Source organism: Camelus dromedarius, chromosome 10, assembly GCF_036321535.1.
Source record: "Camelus dromedarius isolate mCamDro1 chromosome 10, mCamDro1.pat, whole genome shotgun sequence".
Taxonomy (NCBI): domain Eukaryota; kingdom Metazoa; phylum Chordata; class Mammalia; order Artiodactyla; family Camelidae; genus Camelus; species Camelus dromedarius.
The window spans coordinates 30,470,661-30,494,122 of NC_087445.1; the positions used below are offsets into that span (position 1 = coordinate 30,470,661).

The window sequence follows — 23,462 nt, forward strand, 5'->3', positions numbered from 1 at the left end:
TTATTTCACTTAGCATAATGTCCTCAAGGCTCATCCCTATGGTGGCATGTGGCAGGATTTCCTTCTTTTTAAGGATGAATAATATTCCATTGTATGTATATACTGTATTTTCTTAATCCATTCATTAGTGGACATTTGGATTGATTCCACCTCTTGGCTATTTTGAATAACACTACAATAAAATGCAAATATCTCTTCAGCATCCTGCTTTCAATACTTTTGCATATATGCCCAAAAGTGGGATCACTGGATCATATGTTGGCTCTACTTTTAATTTTTTGAGGAACCTTCATACTTCTATAGCAGCTAGTTTAAACATTTTTGGAAAAGGGTAATTAGGTTTATTTATTTATTATTTTATTTAGTGGAGATGTATACTAGGGATTGAACCCAGGACCTCGTGCATGCTAAGCATGTACTCTGAGCTATATCCTTCCCCCTAGTTTAAACATTTTGATTTAAACAATGTTGTATTTTAAGTAAAATTTAAAGTATAATAATATGGATATATAAATTGATATATTAAAATCAATAAAAATATGAGAGAAAAGCATGATATTTCAGAAATAGAAAGGATAAACAAAAATTTTTGTATGAGGACAAGATTTTCAAAATTTGTAAGTAACTATTTGAGGTGTTCTTTTTAAAAAAATATATAGATTGCCAATAATGGTACTATTATTACTATTTTTACTATTAATTTTACAGATTGCCAATATAGTACTTTTATTGCTATTTTATTCTTATAAAACACCAATTGGGTTTGTTTACCAAAATTTTTTATGTATATAAGTTTGTGTATAAAATTGATTATGAAAATCATATACATATAATCATATACATATACATTACATTATTTTGGGTGGACAAATAGTAGCAAAATGAAATGACTTGTACAGACATTGAAGCTCAAACTTTAGTTAACATCCTATTTACAAAGTAAGCTGTTAGGCAGGTTTCTACATCCTCCAGTAACTAATGTAGCAACTAGGTTTTAAAAACTGTCAATTAATAAGACATCAACATTTTCAAAGTTAAAAGGAACTTAAACAGTTGGACCAAAGTGTAAATCAAAGAAATGTTTATATATTCATAACAAAATAAAAATAATATATTTTGACATATTAATGAAGTAGATAAAAACTCAAATAGATATGTAGTATAGTATTGTTAGAACTCCATTCATAATGCAAATATGAACTCATGATTATATATGTAATGTATAATTTCCTCCCCTATCTCTATAACTGAACTGCTCTAATTTCAGTGTTAAGATGAAATAATCCAATATATTCCAGTGCCCAGATTTTGGTAGTCTAATATGTTCTCCACTGAAGAAATTAGGACTCTTTGGATAATTGCTGATTTCATGTTTTTTGTAGAAGAAATGCAAGGTGAGCCTGAATAACTTATTGCCTGAAAGTAGTGATGCTTATTTTAAAGTTCTGAGGTAGGTAGAAAAAGAGCAAATGAACCACCATAAAGGGACTTCTGTGTGCCAAATCGTGACAATGTGACTGAAAACAACAAAAAATTATAGTTAATCAAAACAAGTCTGTAAATGAGTTAATTACAGTATCACCAAAAATCATGAGTCCATAATGATGGTCAAAAGGGAAAAGCACTAAAAACTGTTTTCTGGTCAAAATATTATTTCAGGTTGCCTTTATTCAGAAGTTAATTTTAAATATATTTATATAATATGTGAAAGTGTTCCCTTGTCCAAAGACTAAAGTTATTAACATAACTTTTATAGGATTTTTCTCCTATGTCTGAGATATGCCTGTTGAATGGTGACAGCAACACTGGTCAGGTTGTTAAACATTCTGTAAATCTTTAAATATTCTACAGCACCTTCACTACCACATTATCCCAAATTAGCTAGTATAGTTCAAAGTCAGAATGGGAGTCTCTTTCTGGTATTCAGCTGATATGCTCCACGTGGCTGGTTCCTTTCTCACTTATCTCCGCTCATGCCATGCCAGCTGTTAAATGTTTTGAACATCACCCCTGGATAGACAGTTAAGATTTTCTTTCACAACCAAATGACCAGCCAGTGATACATACATCATGTATTAGATATTAAATTTGATTGTTAGAAGACATTTAAAAATGTAGAGTGTGGAAGCTTGCCATTTACAGATGTGAGTTCCTGGCCATTGACCTGAATAAGCTAAGCCACAAACCAAATGCTGGATATTTAATTTCCATAAAAGTTTCAACAGAGCTACCTTGTGCAACAATCAGAAAATACAACTCAGAGATCTGGAAACTTGTCCACCCTGGTATGACAAGCCTTTGTCTCCTTCCTTGCCTACTTTTGGGGCTGCAGCAATTCCCCAGATTGCTGATGCCATCATCCTTACATGGGATTCTAAGTAGACTCAGTCTTGGTTACCTGGCAGCTGGCTTTAAGGTGAAAAGTACTAGAGTGGACTGTGCTAAACACCTCTCTTCTCCAAGATAAGACTTAATCATTTTCCTCCTCTGGACAGTTATGACCTCTTCCTGAGTACACCTAATGATGCAGAGCAAAAGAATGTGAGGTATCCCCCTTCTTTGCCAAGAAAAGGTGTTGCATATAACCTAACAATGAACCACAATCCTAGGGGATATTAGTCACTGCATGGTTCTGCCTAGAGAGTAGGGAGAGCCAATGAGTCTAAACCCAGATGCTCTTTTGGGAGCATTTGCCACAAATAACCAGAAAAAAAAAATTGGATGCTGCCAAAAAGTGGACTTCTGGTTTTTTATGCTTTTATGAATTAAAAAAAATACAAGAATTTTTAAACAGTTTTTTCCCCAACTGGCACATCGCAATGCAAATGACTTTAATGCTTCTAAATGCTGAGTCTGATCTCATGGACCTCACAGTACTAAAGAGAAATCCTTCCACTTGACATAATGAAAGGTAATAATAATTGGACAGCCAGATGTAAGCATTAAGCTGTCACATCCTGTGCATGGGACCCTCCAAACATTTTTAGTAAACATCTTATACTCCTTTGAGACAATAACATCCAATGTATTCTATTAAACATAATTGTCATCACAAAGTGATAATTATGATGGTTTCGCAAACCATATGGCACTTGTGTAAGTGAGTGAAGTAAAAATATGCACCCTCTTTGATAAAGTAATGCTACATATACATTGAGGTTATATGGCTCTTATACAAGTCATAATGAAGAAAAAAAAGGAAAGCTAAAAATAGCCACCAAATTACATTAGAATGATTGTTAGCACCTATGTCTGTGGCTCAAGCTCTTAAAAAAGATTAGAAAGAAATATCTACTCAAGGAAATTTATACTGATTTACCAGTATGAAGCATTCATGCTGACTACTGGATGAAGCATTGTTTAAACAGGATTGCTAAAGAATGTGGACAAGTAACACATGAATATGTATAAAAGATAATGAAAAAATAAAACCTCAGGAAGGAAAATTTTTAGAAACTAATAAATTCAGAATAGAGAAAGGCTAAGAAGTTAAGAGAGGCTGAGATTTGAACACAGCAGATAAGTAAAACTATGAAGTTCTATCAAACTCTTTAAGAAAATATTGAGTCTTTGCCAGGCAATTCAAGAGAAGTAATGAGCAAAACATTCTTCAATTGCAGGAGTTCTCAGATTGCTGGGGAAAATTGTGATGATAGTGCAATTTATGAGCTGTTCAAAGTGAAGGGGAAAATACATGTAGACTGGTATGCTGGTTAAAAGTGAAGCCAAGTTTATGAGCAGATACCTTGGTTCTAGCATTACTGGTGGCAATGGCAAAACAAATTATGTAAGAGAATAATGGCTGGCAGGAACTCTTTCCTTCAGGCGGAAGTCAATGTAGCCTTAAAGAAAACAAGGGAAAGTTTTAATGTTATCTCACTAATACTTTTGTTTGAAAATGATGGGAACTTTGAATATAAAATGGCTTCACAAGGAGGATTAGAGATGCACTAAATGAAGTCATTTGGAATCCATCTTTGTTCTTTTCCCTTCACGGAACTTGAAGCATTTTAATTTGGGTCTGAAATTTGTTGATTGTATCATCTTGGGTTAGTATAATCTTCCTAAATCTCACTTGCTTAATTTTATAAATGGAGAAGATAATATTTATCTTACAAAGGTACTATGAGGATTAAATGGAATACTATGGAATGAATATCTCACATTTAGTAAATGTTCAGTGATGACTAACAGTTACCTTTCATGACTCCTTCTGACTTGTTTTACCTTCATAAACATCTCAACATCTCCGTAGGGTAGAGCGTTTTGTTATTTTTTGTTTTTGTTTTTGATTTATATTTTACAACAGAGAAAAAAACTTCAGGCTCAGGAAAGTTAAGATCCAAAGTCACACAGCTAGTCAATGATACATGTAGTTGAGGACTGTCTGACTGTAAAAATCTGTGGGGTTTTTTTTTTTTTTTTTTTTTTTTACTATTAATCTATACTGTACTCTTTACTTAGAGCAAAAACCTTCACACGAACAGTAACAAGGGCAGCATGTGAGCGTGGGCCAGGAGTCTGATGGAGGGAGAAAGTGCCCCAAATTCCTTATTCCCCCTCTACCACCCCAGACAGTGAACTTTGCCTGTCCCCTAAGGCTAGGTCCCCTTAAAGTTTCCTTTTGCGTACAAGTATCAGTACCAGAGAACCCAGAAGGAAATTGAAAAGAGATTAGGGATTCTACTGTGATTTCCTGAAGTCCTTGAACCAAGCATCACTTTTTTTTTTTTTATAGAAATAAGATTTCTTTCTGCTGTTCAAGGAGATTATTTTTAGTCTTAATGTTTCTTAATGTCCCTGCTGCAAACCAAGATATAACAGAAGGAGAATTCTGTCACTTGATTCCCGTCATGCTTGCCAAAGTTTCAACTGTTTGAATGAAAGATACATTGATTTTGGCAGTCCCACTCACATCTCCAGAAAAGACTTCATGCTATCAGATTTACTGACATATATGTTCCCTGATGTATGTATTTTTCTTCCCCCAGTGCTGCCCTCTCTGCAGTTCTTATTTATTTCTGCACTCATATCTCCAAAAAAGACCTCATACTGTCAGATTACTGGCATAAACAATCCTTGGAGTTTTTTCTTCCTTCAGTGCTATGCCCTATCCCCTCTCCTCACCTCCCATGGTATTTCCCTGTAATGATTTAATTCCTCCATGGAGCAGAACTTTTTACAGCTGAAACTCAGGTACATTCCCTGAGGTTAGTTGCAAACTGTGTCTTTAATCCTCTACAGACTCTGGCTAGGAGTGACAGCTCCCATTTCTCAATGTCTTACCTTACTTTCAGCCCTATTTCAACCCGTAAGTGAAAGTTCCCCTCAGAATTCTTCCCTCTTTATAAGTAAGAAAAGGAAATCAGTACATTCTGGGAAAGAGGAAAACATCTAGGTCAGTACACTGCTGGGAAAATGAATTATGCAGCCACCAGTCAACAATTGGTAGGAAATCCAAGATCCTTTCTGAGAAGACTGGAGGAAAAAATGTGAAATTTGAGTTTCAGAGACTGCTGCCCATGACAGTTCTTTACTATCTAAGGACACTACCTAGCTATGTGACTCAGCTCAAGTACCCTAACTTTAAGAAATAGAGGATTCTGAAGTTTTCTGAACAGAGAGCTGTGCCTTTACAGGGTCAAAATTAAAAGAAGAGCAGTAAGTATTCAAAAGACAAGTGTGAGAAGCAGTAGGTGGGGATGGAGGGAACAGCATAGGATGGCACAAAGCAGTGCATACAGTGGCATACAGGGAAGATTCAAGTTGAAGAAGCACAGTGCTGAGGAGGGAGTGAGAGTCAGGAAAATCCAGCCACACCTAGTCTTAGATCTTCCACTCTCAAATCTCCAAAGACCTGGAAACAAATAGTGTGCAGCCACAATATTTTAGGTTTTTGTGTCATTTCTTTATTAAAAGAGTCTGAAGGCATGTATTCATGCAAGGAAAGATAAGGCAGAGAAAAGAGTAAGGAGAAAAAATTCCCACGAGGCAGACAGCAAGAAATAGAACAAAAACAGTTTTCGCTCTAAATGAAAAATAGTAGGAAAACTGAGTTTTTAAATTTACTCATTTATAGAATATCAATTCCTTATTTTTCACAAATTTATTTTTGAGAGGACTTTTTTTAGGAGATGGCACCTTTCAGTTCTTGTATTTGTCCCTCTTTCTTAAAAACCAATTGTAAATGATTGTGAGTGGATTTCTCTTTGGATAAGCATTAGGACTAGGAAGTACAGTTATCAACTTTTTTGATGAAGTTTTATGGTGGTGGAGGGGAACATGTACTATAAGACTGTTATATATGTCTATTATAGCAATTTATTAATAATTTTACAAATCACCCAAAAGAAAGCAAAATGGAATTCTAAGTTAGTAGCAACTATTATCATCAACTTTTATTTCTGTTGGCAATAATAATATATCAACCTAATCCTTTATTTTATAGAAATAAAAAAACTCTCCATGGTTTTTACTTTGCAAAACAACTAAAAATCCACTAGAATATTGATTTCATTCTTACCTTGTGATCTTGTTTTGATTTCTCCCCTCAAAGGCTGCAGCTCTGTGTTCAGAGAGCTTGCAGGCTCTATTTATTGCTCAAAGTTTGGCGGAGAACCAAACTGCTGCAGAAGGGAGATCTGAGTAGGTGAGATTTTAGCAGGTTTTTAATCGCGTGTAAAGAGCCAATAGTTACAAGCCTGTCATCTAAGATTCATTGCTTTCTGCCTTCTCCACATTTCCATCTTAAAATCAATCCAGCAATTATGGCTTTTATGTTCTGTGTTTTTATCCTTCCAGCTCATATCAGGATTATCTCATATGCAACCCCACCCCATCTCCAACTCACAACCCTTCCTCTGCCCTGACACATTACAACTTGGCTCCCTTCAGAGTCGAACTTCGCAACTTCACCTTCAGCACTTTTCATGTTGAAATTCTTTTGCTATTTATATTTTTCCTTTTGGCCACTGGCTTATTCATTTACAGTCACTAAGAGGTCAGTTTATTCTTCCAAACTCTTTTTTACATAGGATCAACCTGTATTGCATATCAATAATATGCAGCTCATCTGCAGATAAACGCTCTCAAATACTTTATACATCTCAGTATACCTGATCTGCCTAGCCTGTCTGCTCTTCATTATTCATCTGTTCTTCCATTCATCCCCAGAATCTCATGGAAGATACTGTTTTTTGTTGCAAAAGCAAATCCTGCATTGTAGATCACAACTCTTCCTACCTTATGAAAACTTTTGCTTCTACATGCCCCGTCTCCCTCTCCTCTGGCATCTATAATACAACCATAGCAAGGAAGGGGTGAAGGGATGCTTTTTTAAAACTTGGGCTATTTCTGCATTCTAAGATCATACGTCAGACGGAAGACTGCTGTTGTACTTAGAGAGATATAGTGGTGGGGCTTTTTGTTATATACATGCAGACCTAGCAAACCCCCACAACCATCCAACCCACCAGTTTAGAAGGGTGAACTTGAAATGAAGGGGCAGAAGGAAATGTTCTGCAAAATTAAGTAAGAGGAATCTTTGAGTCCTCATCTTGGCATACTGCGGCATAGAGTGTTAGGTTTCTGGAATCCAGGGGAATGTGAAGATGAGATAGCAACAGGTGGCTGACCATGGCATGGGAAAGATACGTCTGTGATAGAGTCCCCTTTGGAAAGAGCAACTGAGGAACTGAGGAACACTAAGATCTGTGATCCAGTTTAAAGCTGTTTCCCATTCTGTGTAGTAATCCCCTTTCATCATTCCCAAATTTGAGCAATTATCTGTGACAAGCCATAGTGTTGTGTTTGTAAGCAAGGAAGAAGAGGGCTGTGCCTACTCTCAGGATAATGCAGTGAAAGAGTAATTGCATTGCAAAGTCAAACTGACACAGGAAGCATCTGGGCCAGTGCTCTTTGCTTCCTTCTGTTTTGCAGGCACAAAGCAAGAAGGAAGCCAAGATGATCCATCCTGATTGGAAATTAAGCTGTGTGCAATAAATGGGAGGGAGAGGTAACAGGTAACAACCAAGGGAATATCATCATGCTCCACCCTGGGAATTCTTGGAAATACTGAGATTACAAGGGATGAATAGGTGGCTTTATTATGTACTCTGAACTCTTCGTTATTACAAAATGTCCTTCTTTATCTGTATATTTAAGAAGTGTCTCTTATAAGCAGTATATTGTTGATTTTTGTTTTGGTTTGCTTTCAACCAGTTTGACTATTATTTGTCTTTGAACAGGACTACTTAGTCTATTTACATTTATTGTGATTATTGACATATTTGCATTTATTTCTACCATCTTGCTTTATTTTTCTATATTTTGTCCCCCTGGTTTATGCTTTATTTTCTTTGTTTGCTTCTTTTGGATTAATCAGTTTTTTTAATTATGAAAATTTCTCCCAGGAGTCATGCACTGTAATTCTTACCTCAATAGAGTAAGACTGCAAAACAAAACAAAAACTTCCAAAACTTCAGCTCTGCTTTCAAGGGGCTTTCTAAAAACTTTTTTTAAGCCTCTGCCTCAGGCAACTGCTTACTTCTGCAAATGTTTTGAGGAGAAAACTCTTTGTATGTCAGGCTCAGTTCTCCTCAGCCCTTTCTTTTCACTGAGTTCTTGATCCTCTAAGCCTCCAACTTTGTCTCTCCAGCCCCACAAGACAACCAAAGACTTTGCCGATGTCTCTGTCTCCTGGCCTTCTGCCCAGACAGAATCCAGATTCCCTGCCTCCTGGTGTATACATGGGATTGGAAAATGCCCCTGGAAGAAAAGCAGCTGTAGCTTCACCTAATCACATCTTAATTACTCATCCTCAGTGCTTCAGCAGCTTTCTCTTACCTTTAAATGTGTTTTTGCTTGTTTGCTTGTTTTTGGTGCTTTATTTGCCCTTTCTGGTTATTCTTAATGGCAACATTGCCGTAATCTCTTCCATTCCATTGGAAGTGAAAGTCCCTAAGCTATCTGAATTGAATACAAATGAAAGCATAGCTCCAGAAGCCAGGAGGACTACCGGTCATTTGGGCTTTATTCAAGTGACCATAGAATTTTTTATCTAAACTGTAAAACTTTTAAGAGTGAAAAGAGTGTCATCAATAATTAGGCTAGAGTAACAGGTGAACACTGAGATGTGGTCACCCCAGGTTATATGACATGTAGTTCTTTCTCCTTTCCTGTTCCTTCTCAAATACCAAATCTGCCATACCAACTGCCTGCTTTCAAGGCAGATGAAACCTGGCTGTCTGAAATTTAGCTGACCTACAGACACATACTAGATCTGGCAATGTTATTTTGTTCCTAAAAAGAAAGCTAAAACTGAGGGTTTGCTACCAGCATGCTTCCAAAAATGAAGTTGTAAAGAACATACTTCAGGCAGAGGAAGTTGACCCCAAATAGTAGGTCAACTGGTATTCGTATTCAAGTGGAATTGAAGAGCAAAGAGTATAATAAATATAGAAGTAATACTTAACAAATATTGACTATAAATGTTGATAATAATATATTGTAATATTAAGAAAAATAAGTTACAACTAAATACTTGACAAAAGTAGCCCGTAAGTCTGGAGAGGTGATGATAAGAACGGGAGTTCTCTAAGACCATGTATTTGTCCAAAGGGGGATAAAAATATTGCTGAATTTAGGCTCAAATACATTAAGCACGCCTATTACATTTTCCAGGAGGATTTTCAGAATAATAGATATCAGGCACATAACTAACTCCAAACTATTGGGGAAGGAAAAATAGAATGAGGAGAAATAGAATGAGGAAAAAATAGTTTTCTATACAGTCGAAATCAAGACTGGAGAGAGAACAAAATTGTCCATACAATACAAATCAAGAAAGAAGAGAGAACAAAACATAGGAAAGGGAAGACAAAGAGAAAAGACAAAAATAGAGTATTTCAACCCAAATATATCAATAATTTCATTACATGAATTAAATGCTCCAGTCAAAGAACAACTATTTTTAGACTTGAAAAGAAAAGATCCATCTATATGCTGTTTTTAAGAAACATATACAAAATCTATAAATTGAAATTAAAGTATAGAAAAATATATGCTGGCAAATACTAATCAATAGAAAGCTGATATTGCTTCATTCATCTTATACTTTTAGGTGGAAAGTATATCTAAAGATAAAGATTACAAATATGACAGATCATTCAGTTCACTGGGAAAAAAATGTATCTAAACTAACGAAAACATGTTACAGTCTAAAGTACATAAATCGAAAATGAACAAAACTACAGGGAGAAATACACATATCTATCATTCTAGTGAGAGATTGAATACCTATATCTGAGCAATTATTTGGGGTGACACAATCAAGGAGCTAGGTCAAATGGATATATAAATTGCATTTTATCTAAGGGTGGAGAGCACGTACTCTTTTCAAGCGCACATAGAACATTTACAAAATTAAATGTATTCTTGTCCATTAAGTAAGTTGCAGAACTATTTCCACCAATGTCACTATTAATATCGCAGAATAGTGAATTATAGGGCTCTGTCCCTTCACAAAAGCAACTAATAAGCTGGCGAAAATTGTTAAAGTCAAGTTTCACATTACTCTTTAATTTAGTAAAAACTTTCAACAACCATGGAAGGCTTAATGAAGAAAGAAACTGATGTATTGCAGTAAGAGAGTGCTGTGGCATTTTAAGTTGCCTACTTGCCATCCTTCATCCCCCAGATCAATGACAGCCCATGAAGATGACAGCCTGAACCCCTGGTGCAGGTACTAGTGCAAGAGGGAGCAAGATGGACCTTATTCTCAAAGAATTGTGGTTGTGTGCTCCCTACAGGACTGCTGCAAGGGCTTTCCTTTGTTTTATTTGATTTGAAATATTCCCAGGGCTTGGGTAGCTTCCTGAGAAGTTTTGTCAAAAGCATTTAAAGGTAAAAGTATTGGCTGCAGCTGCTTCGGACAAGGGATAAAACAGAATAAGCAATATACACATAAAAAGGCCTGGAAAGAAGAAGTTGAGAAAGGAGATACATGGGAGGATAAAGGTTTTTAAAAGTTCCCATGTATACTGGGGAATCAGGAAGGCAATGCTTATACCCCCAAGGCTGGATGCACGTTCAGAACAGGCCTGAGGAGACCCTATACTTTCACCTGTGGCTGACCTTCACGCTCCATGCTAGCATGAAGTGAAGGCTAAGGTAGAGTTATAAATTACTTGGCATCATTGAAGTCATGCCACAACACAGAACCAATCTACAAAAACTGGGAGAGTAATTCTTTTCTTTTTCGTTCTTTCTTCTAATTTTGGCTATAGTTGTTTAAGGAAATCACTGTCATAACACTAGCTGACCACTAAGCTAATGGAACACAGACTTCAGTGGTCACCCGCAACAAAGAATACAGACTGTAGAAAATACTTTAGGAAACTCACAAAGCAGACAACAACAGCCCACAACAAGCTTGGGAATGGGAAGAATTGAATTTCCAGATTTGCTATTTTACAATTTTCAACATGTCCAGTTTTCAGCACAAGTTGTTAGGCATGGAAAAAAACAATCAAGTATAGCCCATTCACAGGATAAAAAGAAGTTGTCAGGAACCATCCTTGAGGAAAAGCAGACATGGGATTTATCATACAAAGACTTTAAATTAACTATCTTAAATATATTAAAAGAGAAAAACGAAACTAGGAGAGTGATGTCTCACCAAATAGACTATCAGTAGAGAAAGAAATGATAAAAAGTAACTAAGTAGAAATTCTGCAGTTGAAAAAAAAATAACTAAAATGAAAAATTCACTAGAGGAGTTCAATAGCAAATGTGAGTATTAACAAGAATCAGTGATTAGGTCAATTGAGATTGTCCGGTCTGAGAAGCAGACAGAAAAAAGAATGAAGAATAATGAACAGTGATTAAGAAACCTGTGGGACACTATGAAGCATACCAACATATGCATAATGGGAATCTTGAAAGAAGAAAGAGAAAAGGACAGAGAATATTTGAAAAAATAATGGTTAAAAACATAAGTTTGATGAAAGGCATCTCAAGATACTCAGGGAAATTCAAGCAAGATCTCGGATCAACTCAGAGATTCACACTGAGACATTATAGCTAAACAGTCAAAAGCTAAAGGCAGAGAATTTTGAAAGCAGTAGGAGAGAAGTTTCTTATCATGTATAAGTATCCTCAGTAAGATTAACAGTTAATTTCTCTTCAGAAACTATGGAGGTCAGAAAGCAGTAAGATGATATATCTAAAGTGCTAAAAGAAAAAAACTGTCAACCAAAAATTTCTACATGTGGCAAAGTCATCCTTCAAAAATGAAGAGGAAATTAAGACATTCCCAGATATACAAAAACAGATGATCACTAGTAGATCTGCCCTGCAAAAGAAATGCTAAAGTAAGTCCTTTAGTCTGCAATGATAGGAGACTAGACAGTATCTTGAATCCATATGAAAAAAATAAAGAACAATGTTAAAAGGTAGCTACATGAGTAAACATAAAAGCTGATATTGTTATATTTTTTATTTGTAACTCCTCTTTTTTCTATATAATTTAAAAGCAAAATGCCTAAAACAATAATTATATATCTACATAGGTGGGAACACAAGGTAAAAACGTTTAATTTGTGACAAAACTGTCATAAAAGAAGAGGATGGAACTATAAAGGAGAAAAGTTTTGTATACTAGTGAAAATAAGTTGATATTAATAATCAAATTTGATTATTATAAAGTTAAATTTTATTGTAATCCTCAGGGGTAACCACTAAGAAGAAAACAAAAATACACAGAAAAAGAGGGAATCAAAATGGTATATTAGAAAAAAATCAATCAAAAAAGAAGGCAGTAATGGAGAAAAAGGAGAACAAAAAAGAAGTAAGACATAGAAAACAAACAGCAAAATGGCAGGAGTACTTCCTTATGAGTACTTTATGTAAATTGATTAGATTCTCCATTGCAAAGGCAGAGATTGGCATGGTCCAATTATATTCTGTCTATGAGAGACTCACTGTAGATCTAAGGTCACAAATAGGTTGAAAGTAAAAGGATGGCAAAAGATATTCCATGCAGATAACTAACCAAAAGTTTACTGGTGTGGCTGTGCTCATATCATATGAAATAGACTTTAGGACAAAAAAATGTTACAGGAGACAAAGGCATTATGTATTGATTAAAGGGTCAATCCATCAAAAAAATATTAACAGTTATAAACAAATACACATCAAACAACAGAGCCCCAAAATATATGAAGCAAAAACTGACAGAATTTAAGGGAGAAATAGAAAATTCAACAGTAATAGAGACTTCAGTACCTTACTTTCAATAATGGGTAGAGCAACCAGATAGAAGATCAGTGAGGAAATGTAGGGCTTGAACAACAGTATAAACCAACTAGCCCTAACAGACAGCTATAGAACACTCCACCCACCAACAGCAGAATACATTTTTTCTCAAGTATACATGGAACATTCTCTAGGAGAGAGACATACTAGGCCACAAAACAAGTTTTAATTAATTTTAAAAGATTTAAATCATCCAAATTTTCTTCTGTGAGAACAATGGAATAAAACTAATAACAGAAGGAAAACTGGAAAATTCACAAATGTGGGGAAATTAACATACTCTTAAGCAACTAATGGGTAGAAGAAATTACAAGTGAAATTAGAAGATAATTTGAAATGAATGAAAATGAAACATACTCAAACTTATGAGATGCAGAGAAAGCAGTTGTTGGGGAGGAAGAATTTTCCTCCACTCGTCTAGGTTGCTTTGGCTGGCCTAATGATCAAATTGACATAAGACAGCTTAACAGGAGAAAAACACACAAATTTCATTTGTATAGAGGCCCCATAGTAATGGGACCTAAGAAGTGACCAAAGCAGGCTGTCAATATACATTTTCAGACAAAGAATCAATTATTTGTGAAGATTTGACAAAACAATGGTTTTTGCTTGGAGTAGCAAAATAATGAAGAAATAACAAATTATGTTTATACAGCTTTCTCAGCCTTGAATTTCCTATCTCCAGTAAAAAGAATGCCTTCCATACTTTCAGCATAGAGAGGATACTTTCCCATGGTGATGCTAAAATATCAGCCCCCGTCCCAAGACAGGGTCTTGGAACTTAGGAAAGAGACAGCTTATTACTTTGCCAGGCAAAGGGGACTCACAGCAGGCTAGTGCCTTCAAAACAGTGAACCCACCCTGGGGATGGGGCAGGGTGATTATATAGCCATAGCTCAAACAATAAACAATCAACAGAATCATTTTCTCAATGATAAGACTTAGAGTGGCATCAGGATGACTACAGATGACTAGTTCTGTAGGAGCTAGCAGTTATTTTTTCAATTTTTTGATCTCTTCATCTCGTAAGTGCCCAAGGTGTGGTCTTCTTGGTATTTAGTCTATTTTGTAAGGTTACAGTTCTGTGACCTCCTCCCTGGAGAACAACTCAGAAACCAAATATGTTTATTTTGATTACTGAAATAAAGCAGAAACACTAAAATTAATAGCTTTATTTTAACAACGGGCCTGGAGCTGTGAGTAGCAACCAGTCAGTCAGGTCAGTTGACCATTTTAAGGGCAAGCATAAGAATAAGCAATCTGTTAGCCTAAAAGTGGCCATTTTATTAATCCCCCTTCAATGGAAGCACTGTTTCCGGCTTTCAGAGGAACAAAGGAGAGTCAGAATGTTCTTGTACTGGTTGTTTCTCAGGTTTCTTTAGTTCATAATAATCAATGTGCCACATTGGCATATCTTGGCATAAATGTTGAAAACAATTAAAGACATAAATGAATGGAAAGACATTCTGTGTTTATGAATCAAGGCTCTTAATGTTAAAAAGGGCATACTCCCCAAATTGATCTACAGGGTTTACACAATCTCTATCAGAATTCTAGCTAGCTTCTTTGTAGAAATGACAAACTGATTCTAAATTTGTATAGAGTTGTAAGAGAACCAGAATAGTCAAAACAATCTAGAGAAGGAACAACAAAATTGTTGTGTGAGTGAAAGGCTCACACTTCCTGATTTCAAAACTTAGTACAAAGCTACTTAGTACAAAATAGTGTGGTACTGGAATAGAGACAGACAGAGCAATGGAATAGAACAGAAAGCCTAGAAATAATCCCTTGCATATATATTCAAATGATTTTTGACAAGGGTGTTGAGGCCATTCAATGGGGAAAGGAATAGTCTTTTTCACAGATTATGTTGGGACATTGGATATTCACCTTGAAAAGAATGAAATTGGACTGCTTCCTCACATAATATACAAAATACATAAAAATGGATCAAAGGCCTAAATATAAGGACTAAAACCATAAAAGTTTTAGAAGAAAATTTAGCAGTAAATCTACATGCTCTCATATTTGGCAATAGATTTTTAGATCAGTCCTTGTTTAACATGAGACTGAGACAGGCATTTGTTATAACAATCTGAAGTTGTTGGCTATGCAGCAGCACTCACTGAAAGCTCACCAGAAGCTTCAGGGCAATGGAGCCAAGTGGGGCAGTCTTCAAAGTTAGCCTCTGTGGTTACATAGCAGGTAGAATGGGTCTGAGGGGCACTCAGAAGGCACCCAGCCCAAAGACCAGGAGAGCTCCTGTTGCCGAAAGATCGGCCCCCGTCCCTGACGAGCCAAATAACCCAGTGACAGGGTCTTGGAGCTTAGAAGAAAAGAGGCAATTTTATTGCTTTGCAGGGCAAAGGGGGCTCACAGCAGGCTGGTACCTTCAAAACTGTGAACCTACCTTGGGGATGGGGTGGGGTGGTTATATAGCCAGAGCTCAAATGATAAAGCATAGCAATCAACAGAATCATTTTCTCATCAGAAGACAGAATGGTGTCATGATGCTTCCAGGCGACCAATTCTATAGAGGCCAGCGGTTAGATCTCTTTATCTCCTAAGCACTCAAGCTGTGGTCTTCTTGGTAATTCAGGCTATTTTCTAAGGTTAAAATCCTGTGACCTTCTTCCTGGAGATTGACTCAGAAACCAAGCATGATTATAGCTTTAGATTACTGGAATAAAGTAGAAACAGTAAGATCAATAGCTTTAGTTTTAACAGTGGGCCTGAAACTGTGAGTAGCAAATGGTCAGTCAGGTCAGTTGACCGTTTTAAGGGCAAGCATAAGAATAAGCAATCTGTTAGCCTAAGTGCAACTATTTTATTAATCCTCCTTCACCCCTTCTTTAGTCTTTTGCCCTTGACAGTCGTCTCTCGGAAGGACAGGAATATAGCCTGAGTTGGGGCTGGTGGCATGATCCCTGTGTCACTGGGTGTTCTCCCAGACTGACACCACCTCCTGAAGGAAACCACTGTGTGGCCTCATTTTTCTTTGTATTCTCTATGCCCATGGAAGATGTAATAAAGATGTAGGTGTTGACCCAGTGCACATAGAAACACTTATTTCTTACCCACTTATTTCACAGATCATATCACACAATTTTCCTATCCCTCTTCCAACCCAGATCCTCTGGGATTAGTGTATCTGAAAAATTAATTTGAAAAGCCTCTTTCCCCATTGTCAAATATTTCTTAACCAGAACTGTGTGCTACTCAAATATTTACTATAAATGCTCCATCTTGAATCTCCAGCTCTTAGAGTTCTTATTCTCTTCTAATTCTGTAGAAGCCAGGACTGTTTAAAGGTCAACATTCCTTCAGTAACAGACAATAGAAGCCAAATACCCTGAGTTCAATAAGGACAGAAAAATCTGAAGTTCAACCCTAAAACTCTGTATCAGTTATCACTTAATCTTTTCCTCAGATTTCCCCTGATTTAAAGCTATTGTTGGGTAATCTGACTCTGTGTAGGATCTCACGGATGAAATTGTGGGAGTAGTAAAATGCAGGGTATCACAGATGTGTCCTCCTGACAGAGATTTCAACAAAATGTGATGGTTTCTATGTTCCATTGTTATCGCAGCTGGACATTCCTGCTCCCATTGGTATGGAAATAAAGTGCAATGTTTGGTTTCCACTTCATTTATAAGATGTAAAGCTAATTATATTCAAATATATATTCTCTGTGCCTAACTTAGGCTCTGGCCCTTAGGAGGGCTCAATAAGTATTTTCCAAATGAATGATTTCCACAATTGTAGTAGTACAACTAATTGCTAAGAGTACTTATTGCTTACTCTGAGTCATGCACTGTGCTATGCACCTTATATGTACTATCTCATAATTTATATAGCATAGCATATTTGTATGTACTGTCTTATTTAATTCCACAATAACTCAATGAAGTTAATACTGTTTATCCTCATTTTACTGATTTATAACCAATATTTTGAGATGTTAAGTGACTTTCCCAAGTCAGCCTTTAAAATATATCTAGAATTTGATCATGTGACACCACTTCACTGTTCTTACCTGGTCCAAGTCACCATCTCACCTAGTGTTCTCTACATGTAAATTAGCACAAGGTGGCTTATAGTGTTGTTTAGTGTTGTTTAGATCTTTTATGTCTTCACAAAATTTTTTGTCTTGTTGTTCTATCAGTTGCTGAGAAAGGGGTGTAAAATTTATAACCATACTTTGAAATTGTCTATTTCTTTCTTTAATTCTGTCAATTCTGTCATCATGTATTTAGAGACTGTTATTACATACATACCCATTCATTATTGTTTTCTCTTAATTTATTATTTTGAAATGCTCCTCTTTTCTCTCACACTATCTTAGTCTTGAAGTATAGTTTATTTAATATTAATAGATTTTTAATCTTTTTCTGGGGGGGAGGTAACTAGGTTTATTTATTTATTTTTAATGGAGGTACTGGGTATTGAAGCCAGGACCTCGTGCATGCTAGGCGTGAGCTCTACCACTGAGCTATATACCCTCTCCACTAGTCTTTTTATTCTTACTGTTTATATGATAATGTCTGTTTTATCCATTTACTTTCAACTTATCTGTGTCTTTATATTTAAAGTACATCTCTTTAGACAGCATATAGTTGGATTTTTCTTTTTAATCCATTTTGACAGTCTCTGACTTTTAATTTGAATCTTTAGTCTTTTAACACCTAATGTCATTATTGATATGATTGGATTCATGTCTATCATTTTACAATTTGTTTCACTTTGACACTTTTTACTTTTTTAATTTCTCTCTTCCCTCTTTTCTACCTTCTTTTGGATTATTTGAATATATCTTAGAATTCTATTTTAATTTACCTACTGACGTTTTGGCTGTACTTTTTGTGTGTGTTTTTATTGGCTTTTCTAGGGATTACAGTTCATGTCCATAATTTATAATAGTCTGCTTTGGGGAGGATATAGCTCAGTGGTAGATCACATGCTTAGCATGTATGAGGTCCTGGGTTCAGTCCCCAGTCCCTCCATTCAAAAAAATAATTAAAATAAGTAAATGAACCTAATTACTCCCCCAAAAGAACCATAAAATAGAATTTTTTAAAATGAGGAAGTCTTACAAGTGTATAGGTCCATTTGCTATCCCCTTGTGCTATAGTTGTCATGTGCATTACATCTACATATATTATTGTGAAGGAAAAGCTGGGCTGGGCTAACTCGTAAATCTGTTAGTAAGTGTCAGTTTGCTGATTCCCTGCTCATGTTTTTGTTTGTTTGTTTGTTTTTTGCTAGCCAGCTGGATTTTCAGAGAGACATATCTGGCCTTGAAATGTTGGTTTGCTGCCTCCCTGCCTCTACTTTTGTGATAATGATGCTGCTAAAGCTGTTCCATGCCTATTGGCCGAATGCCCCAAGTTTGTAATTAACCCTATAAAACCTTATGCACATGTCTTGGAAGTGCTCAGAGCTTTGGAGCAGAAGCCCCTCTGAGCCCGCCAGTGTAATAAATCTGAGTACTCCAACCCTCCAAGTGGTGCTTGTTTCTTGGCTGGCCTGTCGTTTCTGTAACATTATAAGCCTTGTAATACAATTTTATAATTTTTGCTTCAAGTACTTAAGTGAATTTATAAAAAATTAAGGGGAAAATAGTCTTTTATATTTATATACATAGTTACTATTTACAAGGATCTTTCATTCCTTCCTGAAGATCTGAATTTCCATTTGGTTTTCTCTTGAGATTGAAAAACTTACTTCAACACTATTCTTTGTGCTGCAGATGTGGTAGTGATGAATCCTCTTAGTTTTCTTTTATCTGAGAATCTTACTTTACCTTCATTCATGACAGATATTTTAATTGAATATAAAGTTCTGAGTTAACAAATTTCTCCTGTAGTATTTTAAAGATATCATTTTGCTGTCTTCTGGCCCCCATTGTTTCTTATGAGAAAGCAGCTGTTGTCCTTTGCATTGTTGTTTCCTTGTATGCAATGTGTTATTTTTCTCTGATTGCTTTCAAGTATTTTTCATTTTTATTGACTTGACTGTGATATAAACAGGAGCATTTTTTCCTACTTATTTATCCTTTATAGGCTTCATTAAGCTTCTTAAATTTGTAAATGTATGTCTTATGCAAAATTTGAGGGAATTTTAGCCATTTTTCCCCTCTCGATGAACTCTGTCATCTCCTTTCAGTATCCAGTTACATACATATTCGAACTTTTGATGTTACCCCATAAGCCTCTGTTAAATAATTTTTTTCTCTATGTTCTTCATATTGAATAATTTCTATTGATCTGTTTTCAAATTTATTGCTTCTTTATTCTGTCATTCCATTCTATTCTTAAGCCCGTCCAATGAATTTTTACTTCAGTTATTTTGTTTTCCAGTTTGAAAATTTCGAGTTGGGCTTTTTAAAAAGACTCTTTTCTTCTGAAATTTCCTTTTTTTTCATTAATTGTGAGTATATTTCCCTGAATATCACCAAGCGTAGTTTTAATATAAGCTTTAAAATAATTGTCTGCTAATTCCAATATCTGGGTCATCCTAGATTGTTTTCTGTTGATATTTTTTCTTACAAATTTACCATATTTTCCTGATTCTTTGAATGTTGTTTAATTTTGAATTACGTCTTTAATATTGTGAATGATATGCTCTAAAAGCTCTTGAATCTGAATATCCCTCTGATGAATATTGATTTTTAGAAACGTAGTTAACTGTTCCTCTGCAATGGGTGTAGCTCAAATTTTAGTTCAGTTCTTTTGGCCTCACCTGAAACACCTGCTTTGAGTCTTTCCCCAGTATGCATTTTCAAGGGTTATCCAGAGATTTGGGCAAATTTTATACCCAGAATTTGGGACCTCCACTTTTTGGCTTTCTTTTTGAGGGGATTTCCTCTCTGACTTTCCAGTGAATGTGGTGCCCCAAACTCAAACTCTCTTCTCTGATTTTTAAACCAGTAAAACTACGATTTTCTAACACAGCTTTAGCCACCCCACGTGGCTAAAAGCCACGCTAACAAAATGGAAACTTGACCTTTGTTCCCCTATGCCAAGTGTTGGCTCTTCTCAGTATCTGCCTACTTCTTTTGTTCACCGTTTGTTCCGGGATTTGTTTTTATATTTTGTTGAGCGTTGATAGTTGTTATCTACAAAAAGAGGATTGGTTTGTCAGTTGGCCTTATTGGGAGTGGTTCTTTTCTTTCTTTTATTGCTCTTTTGTTAATCTTTTATTGTAAAATAAAATATAGATACAGAAAACAATCCAAAATAAGTATATAGGTTAATGAACCATTGTAAGGTGAGTACACTTGTAACCACCTTCCAGGTCAGGAAACAGAATCCTGTCTTTCACCTCAGAAGCCCTTCCATGTATTCCATTCTGTCACAAGCCTGTCACTCCTCCCATAGTTAACAACACTGACCTTTGTAGCAGTCATTCTTTTATATTTTTTCTTTTTTTTAACTGACAATCTCTTGTACTTTTTTAGTTTTATCTTCCAAGTGTGAATCTCTAGGTGCCAAAGTTTAGTCATGTTTTAAAGTATTTTTAATGTATTGTTCCCCCCTCCTCCCAATTTCTTCATTTTCTTTACAATTGATCTACTGGTGAATCTTGTCTAACCTATAGTATAACCTATGTTTATTCTATAGTGTTTAACCTATAGGGTTTCTTTCCCTTTTCCCCCTTTGGCTGTCACTCTTTTCTTTATTGTATAATTTACTAATTGATCTTGTTTGTTCCTCATTGTCCTAATCATGAGTGCAAAGTTTTTTGTATGTTTTGTTCATTATTTTATCCTGAATACTTAGAACAGTGCCTGGCACAGAATAGGCACTCAATAAGTATCTGTTGAATTAATTAATTAACAAGCATAATTTTCATAATTTCTTTCCTCATGCTCTCAATATTGAATATTCAAAGATCCAAAAATTACTTTGGAAACATTAGTATCTCTGTATATTGCTTAAAGAAAATGCCCCTTCTCTGGAAAAAAAAATGACAAATTGTAATTGCCTCTGTTCTTTTTTATAACTCAATGTATTCATTCAATCAACAAATATTTATTGAACACCTCTGAAGTGGCAAGCAGTAGTCTATACACAGATAATGCAGCAGCAAAAAATGGCAGAAAAAGACCCTCACCCTGGAGAGCTTATATTTTAGTCAGGTAAGAAAAAATAGGCAAATAAATAGATATATGGTATAATATTAGGTTGTGCTATGAAGAAAAATAAAACTGAATAAGAGCACAGAGCATGTCAGGGTCTGCTGTCTTAGAGAGTGATCAGGAAAGGCTTCTTTAGGTAAGTAACATTTGAACAAAGATTTGAATAAAATGAGGGGAAAATCTGCCTCTGGGAAAAGAACTCCAGATAGAGAGAACAGCAGATGTAGAGACCTTGAAGCAACATCAGACTTATCCAAGGAAGAGTAATAAAAGCAGTGTGTCTGAAGGCCAGTGCATGAGAAGAGGGATAAAAGAGAAGATCAGAGAGGATGCAAGAGACCAGGATATGTAGGACTCTGTAGGCCATGTTAAGGACTATGAGGACTATGAGTTTTATTTTATGTGTGATGAAGATCTATTAGAGAATATTCAATAGTCAAATGACATTGTATGATATGTTTTTTAACAAAATTCTTGCTGCTGTATAGAGAAAAGACATAAAGGGTTGACAAGAGGTTGAAAAAATAGTTCAGCTGAGGCAAGTGATGATAATGACTTAGACCAAAGTGTGACAGTACTTTGATTTGGGGTATATTTTGAAGATAAAAGCAGCAAGATTTTCTAAAACTTGTAGGTGAAATGTGAGAGAAAGTGGGGCAGCAATGATAATTCCAAGATTTTGAGCATTCCAAGAGGGAGAAGAGGTGTCAGTTACTGAGATACAGAAGAACAGGTAGAAAGCAAGTTGTTGGGTGGAAAGAATTAAGAGTTCATGTAGAGCTACCTTAAATGTAAGATATTTGCTAGACATATTCAGTGGAGATGCAAGTATGCTGCTCGATATATAAGTTTGAAGTTTGGCATATAAATGTTTTTTTCATTACTAAATGGAAAACTATGGGACTTGACAAGGGTGTGTCTAAGTCTTCCTAGGCTGGCATAGCAAAATACAGTAGACTGGATAGTTTAAAAAACAGAAATTTATTTCTCAAAGAAATTTATTTCTGAACATTGAGAAGTCCAAGAGCAAGGTTCTGGCAAGTTATGTCTCATTCTGAGGCCTCTTCTTTTGGCTTGTTAGTTGCTTTCACCTTGCTGTATTCTCACATGACCTTTTTGTGCATGCATGAAGATACAGAAAACACAAGTTCTCTGGTATTTCTTCTTACAAGGGCCCTAATACCATCAGACCATGACGCCACCCTCATGACCTTATCTAACCCTAGTTATTCCTAAGGGCTCATGTCCAAGTGCCATCACACTAGGGTAGAGGGCTTCAACATATAATTTTGGGGGAAATACAAACATTCAGTCCATAATAGAAGGGAATGTAGACTGAGAAAAATAGAGATCTGAAGATCAAACCTGAGGCATTCCAATGTTTAAGGATTGGAAAGAGTTAGAGAATTCAACAACTGAGACAAGAAGGAGTCATAAATGAGGCAAGAGGAAATCCAGGAAAGCGTGATGTCTTGAAAGCTAAATGGAGAACGTGTTTCAAATGTTGTAATTGTGTCAAACTCTGCTAAGAAGTTAAGAGAGAATAGGACTAAGCACTTCCCATTGGTTTTGGCAATCTGGAGATAATGGTTATCTTGGCAAGAGCTACCTTAATGGGAGGATGGAGACTAAAGCCTTCAAGAGAGAACAATAGGTGAAATGCAGAGATCATTAGAAAAAACAACTCTTTTAAAGAGTTTTGCTGAAAAGAAGATGGTAGCTGGGGTGTGGGATGGTGATAATCTAGACCTAAGGAAGGATATTATGGGAGATATTGCAACAGTTTTTATGTTGATGTGAATTAGAGAGTAGAGAGAGGGACCATGATGATGCCGGTCAGAGAAAGGGTAATCACAACATCAGAGTCTCTGAGCAGGCTCAAGGTTATAGGATCTAATGCACACATGGAGGATTTAAACTTATATCCATTATTTTTTTAAAAGGTAGACAGAATATATGGCACAGATGAAAAGTAAGCTGGCATATTTGGGTATGAAAAGGTATAAAA

The 23,462-nt window shown here is 35.8% G+C and overlaps 1 protein-coding gene across 1 annotated transcript in view; it reads right to left on the minus strand.

The window, feature by feature from the left end:
- Nucleotides 1–6,637, minus strand: part of IL33 (interleukin 33) — a 32,265-nt gene extending 25,628 nt beyond the window's left edge. The window contains exon 1 of the mRNA XM_010993418.3: nucleotides 6,524–6,637. The gene's annotated coding sequence lies outside the window, so the exon portion shown is untranslated. The remainder of the gene's footprint in view (nucleotides 1–6,523) is intronic.
- Between the last annotated feature and the right edge of the window lie 16,825 nt (nucleotides 6,638–23,462).